This window comes from Ixodes scapularis, unplaced genomic scaffold (genome assembly GCF_016920785.2).
Source record: "Ixodes scapularis isolate PalLabHiFi unplaced genomic scaffold, ASM1692078v2 PGA_scaffold44__24_contigs__length_19508400, whole genome shotgun sequence".
Classification (NCBI taxonomy): domain Eukaryota; kingdom Metazoa; phylum Arthropoda; class Arachnida; order Ixodida; family Ixodidae; genus Ixodes; species Ixodes scapularis.
Genome location: NW_024609873.1, coordinates 8,882,906 through 8,891,831, shown reverse-complemented (window position 1 = coordinate 8,891,831; position 8,926 = coordinate 8,882,906). Strand labels below are relative to the sequence as shown.

General features: G+C 44.3%; 1 non-coding gene across 1 annotated transcript; it reads right to left on the bottom strand.

Moving 5' to 3' along the window:
• Positions 1-5,594: 5,594 nt before the first annotated feature.
• LOC8026276 lies at positions 5,595-8,644 on the bottom strand. Its single transcript, XR_005717578.1, has 4 exons — positions 8,502-8,644; positions 6,606-6,840; positions 6,311-6,542; positions 5,595-5,676 (listed from the first exon to the last, which is right to left on the bottom strand). It is a non-coding gene; the product is annotated as an uncharacterized LOC8026276 (transcript).
• Positions 8,645-8,926: the final 282 nt, after the last annotated feature.

Here is an 8,926-nt window from a genome sequence, read left to right as displayed (position 1 = left end):
TAGTAACGTTGGTTAGACGGTATGTTAGACAGTATCTCGGACAGAAAATGAATTGGGAAGACGGTACATTGGACATGACTTTCTTTCTTTACTAAACAGCTATTTCGTTGACAAAAACGTATTCTAACTTATTTAAATGTCCTGAATGAATTAACAAAATATTGTAGTAGTTTAAGACACGTTTCCTGGAAGAAGAAAAAGCAACGTTGCTAGCGAACTACTTTCTCGACGGCGGAGGCACTTCAGATGGGCGCAATGCGCTTGTGGGTGGAGCTAAAAGATTGTTCTCAGGTTGCATCCGACCCCTATTCAAGTTGGTCCTGCATCCGACTATAGCGGAGCGCCGGAGGTGGTGACAGGAACTGCCGGCCTTGGTGGTGCTGTGACCGCATGGTTCTGGTCGGCGTGTTCGTGCATCGTGCAGTTTTCAGGGGAACCAGTTGGCTAGCTTAGGAATTTTTGCGTTCCGCTCCGCGACCTTCAAAAATCAACATGCCATCATTTTAATAGCGTGCGATCGACATCTCCGTCACCTGTGATGTGCTCCTGCCCTGACCGCTTCGTCTTCGTAGGCAAATAGATTGATTTTAGCACGCTATACATCGTCAGTGAGCAGGCGCATGGGTGAATCTATTTCCGTCTCTTTCGCCATCTTTAGAGTACCGCCCCGCCAGCTATAGGGCGCTGGAGTTGCGAATGGTGCCGCAGACTTCAAATAGTGTCCTATGTGTATAAATTGTCCTTGCTGTAAATAAAATTACTCGTATAATAAAAGTATGAATTTATATATTTTAAAAAAGGAGATGGACGAGTAATTTGCGAGTAATATCATTCCTCTTCGAAGCAATTTGTCTTTGTAATGTAGTGACATTTTGTCGTATTATGTAAAGATTTAAGTGAGGTATGTTAATTTGAAAATAGAAGTAATTTTTCCCCCCTGATGAATGTACGCAAATAAGGGCAGCGCAGACAATTGAAGCTATACCACGGTCAGGCTAGAATGAAAAGGCACGCGTTTTTATGACTTCATTAAAAATAAACTTTTTTTTTAATTGACGCTTGGTGGTCTTGTTGACACCATAGACTTATTAAAATGTACGCTAAAGGTCCAACTGGCGCTAGTGTCCGGTTTTAAACTGAAGCAGACAGCAAACATTCTGGAATTGACTTCCGGTAATGCATCTTTACGCGAAAACATTTGTGATTTTTTTTTCCTGCGCTTGATTCCAGAGCGCTAATAATTCATACATAATTAAGGTGTTAAAATGGCTTCGTATATGTCTTTATTTAAGCTGTCCGACACCGTTAGAGTGAACACGGCATCGCAGATTTTCTGCAGGGGGGGTTTACGTGCCGAAGAGATGTAGGGCATCTCGAAAGTCAAGAAAGACGTCAAGAGTCAGGAAGTACTACGCACTTACACTCTATCAGTACCCAGTGCGTCACTACAAGAGGGGTGGAGGGGGGGGGGGGGGGGGGCGACAGCCTTGGGTACAGCGCTCAGCAGTGTGCATCTGGGCAGTGAACAGTGGGGAGGGGTGGTTCGCAGAGGGGCCACCGCCCCGGGTGCCGTTAACCCTAACGACGCCACTTTCAGTACCTAGCTGCAGCGGCGTAGACTTTCCATTTTCCCGGGGGAGGGGGAAGGGGGCAGGCTGAAAAGTTCTCCGGGGGGGGGGGAAGGGTTTCCGCGCAATTATTTTTACACCGGCAATTATCAGTAGTTTATTTTAGGGGGTACATTTTACAGCGTATGTATATCGCCATGTGTCCGTCGCTGTATGCGTTATTTTGTTTACATGTCACTACTCGTTACATGGCATGTAAACAGCGTCTCGGTAAGGATCATGGTCCGAAGGGAAGGGAGGGGGGGCACGAGCCCTCATGCCCCCCATAGTCTACGCCTACGCCTAGCTGTGCATGTAGACAATCAAAATAAAGTAAAGCCAAGTAATGAACGGGATTTCTAATCAATAGCATTACTTTAATTCACTCTGTTGCTCATGTTGGGGGATCGGTGGCCGAATGGGCTAACGCATACCAGCTCGGAGCACGTGGAGCGAAAGCTCTCGCTGCAGAACCCAGGATCATGGGTTCAATCCCCACCACTGCCCGCTTCGATCTGGATGAGCATCGTACCGGCGTGCGGTCGTGTTTCACCGTTGCCTGGTGCACGTTAAAGACTCTAGGCTAGCGGATGTACTGCACATGCTAAATTTCTCATCTACAGCTGCGAGACAAGTTGCTCATTGAGGCAGGCTACGTTATGAACATACACACACCCCAATTTTGTCTTCCCTCTGCTGCTCACGTCTAGGTAGATAAATACTTTTTTTTTCTAGCCTTCGAAACTTATATCCGAATGCCTAAAAGCATTTAAATTGGGGGAAAACAAGGCAATTCTTACCACCTGATAAATTTAGCACAATAAAAAAGAGAAACGCATTTTATAGTGCGCTTACTTTTACTGTTGTTTCACACGTATTCACCGATCGTAAACTTGGGTCATTTTAGTGGCATGTAAATCTCACAGGTTATCACTATTAGCGTCACCAGGATGTTGGGGCTTCTTGACAAGACCTACGTTTTTTTCGACTGTTACCCTTGCTTAGATTCGCCGCATGCCTTTGCACACGGGACTGGGCCCGGAATACTAGGAAGTTAAACATCGCTCATTGATTGGGAAAGTACTGTAACTAAAGCGATTTCACTTTTATAATCTTAATAAAGTTACCTACTATTCGCTACAACCCAAGTAACAAAGGTGATTCCTGTGGTTTTCCGGTGAAATAAAATGCACGTGCTTTTTCTAAAAGGAATGGCAAAAGTGAACTGGTTGTTTTATCATTTAGTTTAAAACCGGGAGCTACATAGACACTTGCGCCAGCGGAGCCTCTAGCGTGTATTATAATAACTCTATGGCTGCTACCTCCTCCTCCTGTAATCGCGCCCCCACGCGGTAAAAAAGTGAGATCAAAGGCCGTAATTAATTACGCCGCTGTCTCGCCCGGCCGTGGTTATTAGTCTTCTAGCCTTCGTGTTATTCACAAGCCACATTCCCCGCTCTACGAAAACTGCAACTTTATAAAAAATATCGAACACAATATTATGAACTACTCATTAAGCATCACTATATTAATTAACTTATTAAATAATCATTTCTTCGTCTATATTTTTCAGTCATTAATATTGCGAACTGAGTAAAAGCCAAGGATGTCGACTCGTCTTGAAGCAATATTAACTACATTAATATTCTAAAAATAGCACAATGTATGCGAACTTTCAAGACAAATGCCGCAAAAGCAGGACGGTTCAGGAAGAGCCCTTAGGCTTGATGAGTTAGAAAGGAAGCTTGTTATGAATTTCAGCGAGTCTGCCGAATTCACTCCACGAGCTCCAGTTGTCCTTAGCCAATCTAATTTCACCCTTGGAAGACCACTTCGCTAATGACGTTAGTCCAAAGTCCGATTTTCAAAAGCTGCCAATCCAATTAGATACTTTGTCCTGAAATCAGTTTTTACTTGTCACGGTGCCGCACGTGAAAGACACTTAGGGCGCTTCGAACGTGTGGTTTCGTGTGTGTTTGTGGCTGTTCGTAACTTTCAAAGCACTCTTTTATGTCAAGAATTCCTAATGTAGTTCGGCTGAAAGCCTCCGTCCGAACATAACATGGGTAGAGTGCAGCAATAGTAAAATTACCCGGATGATTTTTTTTAACAATAGTCAGTTGACTGTTTGCATAGGTTTTTTTTTTGTTTTTTTTTTTTTAACACGTGAAATTTTTTTACTTTTTCTAAAATGATGTCTTTGCCGCTGTCGTTTTCTGATACCCACCGAACAGATGACATTTAGGGGGAATTTTAAGACAATGGATATCAAATCAGCTCTGAAAATAAAAATGGATTCTGACTGCAGGCCGGAATATTTTGGTGCTGCGAACCTCTCTCCACTTATATATTAGATTATTATAAATGGGCGCTGCCTGCTGCGCAAAGTAGAGTTTGGAAACACAAAATTAATAAGTAACATCGTTTGGGCTGCTCTGCGACTTTGAATTATTTTATAGTCGAGAAAAAGATCCAAAAAGGGACCGTACTTCGGACTGGGACATGACGCTGAGGAGGCCGGTTTAGCCGCACGAGGTGTTGGCACCGAACCTGACGTGTACAAATCACTCAAGAAAGGTAGTTAAGATAGTGAGTATCGACGCCCAAAGTAATTGGAGTAGAGTATAAATTACGCATTTGTAATAGTAATTGAGTGAACTGCTAACTACTGTAAAAAATAGCGACTTATTCTTGAAGTTACTTTCGATTTTCTTTTTTATATTTTTGTGGTAGCAAAATGAACAGCAGCTTTGATCCGTGAAAACCCCTGCAAGCTTAAAAGAAATGCAGTCATTTTATGGCTCGCGTTTTCACCAAAATAGTTTATTCGCTCGCAGAAGCAATTGACTTTCAAAGTTCTTATCGGAGAGTTTTCCCCTTTTCCTTCTAAAGACGTCCTCAGCCAAGCTAAAGAGAAATTCCACCGGCGCTGGATGGAACAGCAGCGTCGAATTTCAGGAAAAAGCCGTGCATGGTCAGGTACTTCAGGACGTCCTTCACATCTTTATTGTCCGACTGGAACTAGAGCATGACGTCCTGGGCTTCTGAATCTCGCCTGCCGTGGTCCCCCTCGTCAAAGCTGGAGAAATCTTTAGGCTCTCCTGTAGCTGGGGAGTCTGAAGTTGCGCGGTGTTCCCGTCGGAGCAGGCGAGAGACCTCAGTTTTCAGCGACTGGATCACCCTGTCACGTTTAGCTTCCGGTACCCACTGCAGCTTAAAGCGCGGGATGAGGACAGCGCTTATCGCCAGAGCGGTGTCGTCCATCGAACCTGCGAACCTGTGAAGAGGGCAAAATATTTAACGTGCTCGTTGGGCCAAGGTAAGGAAAGTCACATAACTTCTTGCGCCACAAAGTATCACCGGTCTACCCTTTTTTCAAGGCGGTCGGTAATTGCGCTTTTTAGCGGCCTACAATACTCGAGGAAGGATAGCGCCGCTATTCTGCGACTCGTTGCAGTTACTCTGGGCAGCAGGTATACCCAAGATACATCATGTCACCCGCTTGAAGTTTTTCCAGCGCGTTGGCAAGCCGCTCCACCACTTAGTCAGAACGACATACCACATTCGTCACAGTGCATTTCAGAAGAGTATTAGCGCCGAGATGTTTCGGTGGCGCCCTCTTATGGTTTCTCTTCGTGACGTCACGACTGGGATTTGCCTCGCCGTGACGTCACCAGTTGTTATTCTGGCTACTTACCATCGGGTGCAACAACGAGTTCGATGGTGTGTTTAAAAAGCACAGTAAAAGCTAGGAGCCATCGCAACCCGAAACTGACACCGTCAAAGTTGACAATCTGACAGTACTCATATGCCCAAGGTTTGGCCAATCGTGGAAAGCTGACCACAGCGACGCTTTTGGCCGCGCACATCGCTAATACTGACAATAAACATACCTCGCAGTACTCGCTTATGAAATCTACTTCTATCGGGCGACGAAGGATCGGGGGTTTCATAGGCGCAGGCACAGCTCGTGACAGTTATGGTGGCTTATCCATTTCCAATATCCTTGCAGCATCGCATCGCGTCGCACCGGGAATTCCAACGCGTGGTGTTGAGGAGAACAAGATGCCTGCGTCATTTAATCGTTTCAGCAGCGTTAAATAAGAAAAAAGTTAATTCGAATATACAGGGTGCTTTTTTAGACGGGTCGTATTTTTCTGATAAAGCCATGAAAGTTACACCAATGTTGTCTTTGCAGGTGAGTTATACTGCTTGTGGGATATATCATGGGGGGAGGGGGGCGAAGGGGGGGGGGGGCTATAGAAAATAAGCATGGTCAGAAACTTGCTGAGCGTTATGAAAAACTCCATTGGTCAATTGAAGAAAGATATAGTGCGCTTTCAGCCGTTCCGGAGGTGCATCCAAATTTGACGAGTGGTAGCTTTAGCGCACCGCTGTGCCTACCACATACTCGGATGTGTTATTTTTTGTGTGTGTGTGTGTGTGTGTGTGTGTGTGTGTGTTTAATTTCATTATTTGATTTTTTTTAATCTTTTTTACTACTATGAAGTTTATTTAATATATCTTAGAAAATTATTTGACTTAAGTAACACTTCGACCATAGTATGTCCTATTGTTGAATTAACAGCCCAGAACCCATCAGTGTAGCTTCCGCATCTGTTTATAAAAACTGTAAACTCCCTTAAAAAAAACTTTCTTTATGTTTAGGATTTGTTCCCAGGGCAATTTGGGTGAACACTCACCTTCCGCAGAGGTCATGAGTTTCATCCGCCGCCAATGTTGATTGGTTTTGCTTGGCCCAGAAGCTCTGGCACTACCGAAGACCGACTGACTCAATGTTTACAAGCTTCAGCGTGTGCGTGGCGCACCTTCGATGGGCAGGCAAACGGAACGGCTGACCATTCATTCTTCAGAACTAACGCCAAATCCACTATGTCTAACTAATCACTCTTTTCGTCAGAGTGGCCTTAAACTCTGAAAAAAAGATGCAAACATTCAGTCCGTAATAGTGTTCTATATAATTTAAAAGTACTGTACCGGAATGCCTCGAGGAAATTCGAAGTATTATCCGTGATCACCTCGACCACTTTGGTGTGCACCTTGTAATCTAGAAACATTTTCCTCTAGCTCCTCAGCAATCTTTTCATATGTCATGCTGCTTCTTTGTCTTCTGCAACACAGTGCCGCCGTCTTTCTTTCCAGTATCAACGGATCAAGCCACAAGGCGGTGATCCCGAGGAACGCACTAAACATATATGAAAAGGAAAGCCAGAAAAACGGCAAAAAACTGACACCTACAAATGTATATTTTGCGCGTTCTTTTTTTTTTTATCGTTTTTTTTTTTTTTAATTTAACGCAAGCTGTGACGTTTCAAACAACGAAAACACGTTCGGGAGCCTCTTCTGCATACTCGACGAGCGTATACTTTGTCCCACCCGCTGTTCTTCAACATGTCTAATTACAGCAAACAGCCGGTATAATATAATTTAGTGGTCATGTATTTCTTTGTCTTTCCCTTGCGTTCGTGCACAAAGTTGAAAAGACTAAACTCCTATTTTGAGTTTCAACCTCACCGTTCAGTGGGATGATTCATAAGGTCAAAACACTTCTTGATAGGCCCCAAACGAGCCAAATTATTGTATGAAAGTTTAGACAGCACTACGTCAGTGCAGCGCGGCAACTAGCCTGCGATTTTTCATTTGGACCACGCTGTAGTGATTATTGGAACACATGCCGGTGCGAAGCTCATCTATAGTCGGTTGCAAGCTAAGAAAAAACCGGAAATGCCTCTCAGAGGAAAATGTAATCCTACGCCAAGAAACGCCAGCCAATTGTTTTCATGACGTCACGATTCCGTAGACCAATCGCAATCCTTTTGAAAAAAAAAAAAAAAAATGCTCAACATGGCTGCATGCCTTAGCAACGCGACGCTATAGTTTCTCGTGACAATTACTCTGCTTTTTTGCACAGTGTTTTACGTGCCCGAGGTTACGCCACGAAATCTTAATGGTATCGGCCTGCGTTTGCAGCAGTTTTTGCGCGACAACGTGAGAATCCAGCGACGCTATCGCCAACGAAAATTTCGAAGCGGGCGCGAGGCTCAGCACTGCTGAGAGGTATGTTAGACGGTATGTTAGACAGTATCTTGGACAGAAAATGAATTGGGAAGACGGTACATTGGACATGACTTTCTTTCTTTACTAAACAGCTATTTCGTTGACAAAAACGTATTCTAACCCATTTAAATGTCGTGAATGAATTAAATAAATATTGTAGTAGTTTAAGACACGTTTCCTGGAGGAAGAAAAAGCAGCGTTGCTAGCGAACTACTTTCTCGACGGCGGAGGCACTTCAGATGGGCGCAATGCGCTTGTGGGTGGAGATAAAAGATTGTTCTTAGGTTGCATCCGACTATAGTTCGTGATCGTAGGGCAATGGGGGAGGTTATAAACTCAGGATCCCCGAGATATGCCGCCCGCCAACGGTGACCTATTGTTTGCATGGCCTTGCAACCCATCGTTGTTTTCTATTTCCAGTGAAGCTCTATCGGTCAGATATGCCGCCCGAAATTTCGATTCACGTGCTTTCAGCTGCAGTGTGTTAGCCCACTAAGATCATCCACGTGCGCACTGAGGTTTATTAAACTGTTTAATACTGTTTATTGCACTGAGCGCTGTTAAAATTCTACTATGTGTATTTGAAACATTATAAAATTTCAACAGCGCTCAAAGACGAATGCGGAAAACGTTGTGTTTTATCACTTCTTTTTTTAATATAGAAGCTCCACCTAGAAAAAGCAATGTAAACTGTTCACTCGATTCTACTGATATAATGTATTTCTTTTTTTTTTCTCTTCTAAATTAAATAATACAAGAGCAGCCCTTTTCTTTAAAGAAATACATGTATTCGCGCTGAAAATAGTATAAAGCGATCAGCTGTGGTTGCCCCCGATGAACTCCGCTCTCCCCAACTCGTCCAGTAACCGCTGTTTGGTCTTGACAGAACGGGCAGCAATGCGCTCCGTGAGCGTACGTCTCGTCAGTGGAGTCTTGGTCGACGCAACCCGTGTCACCATTTTGAGGAAGTCTTCGTGTTCGACGACAAAAAAGGGCTGCATCGCCCCGAAAAGAAAGTTTTCGACGACCTCCTCGTAGGATTTCTGGGTTATAACTCCGGAATGAAAGCCATCCAGTTTCACCTGCTTGGCCTCCCTTTCTGCTTCAGGTCGCGATCCAGAGTCATGGCATGCCGCTCGTTCGCGAATGCCGCTGTCCAGCTTCGAGTGTTGGGTAGGGTGCCGCGACTACAATTGATGACATTGTGTCAATTGAAGGTCTCCCAATAATCTGGCAAAATA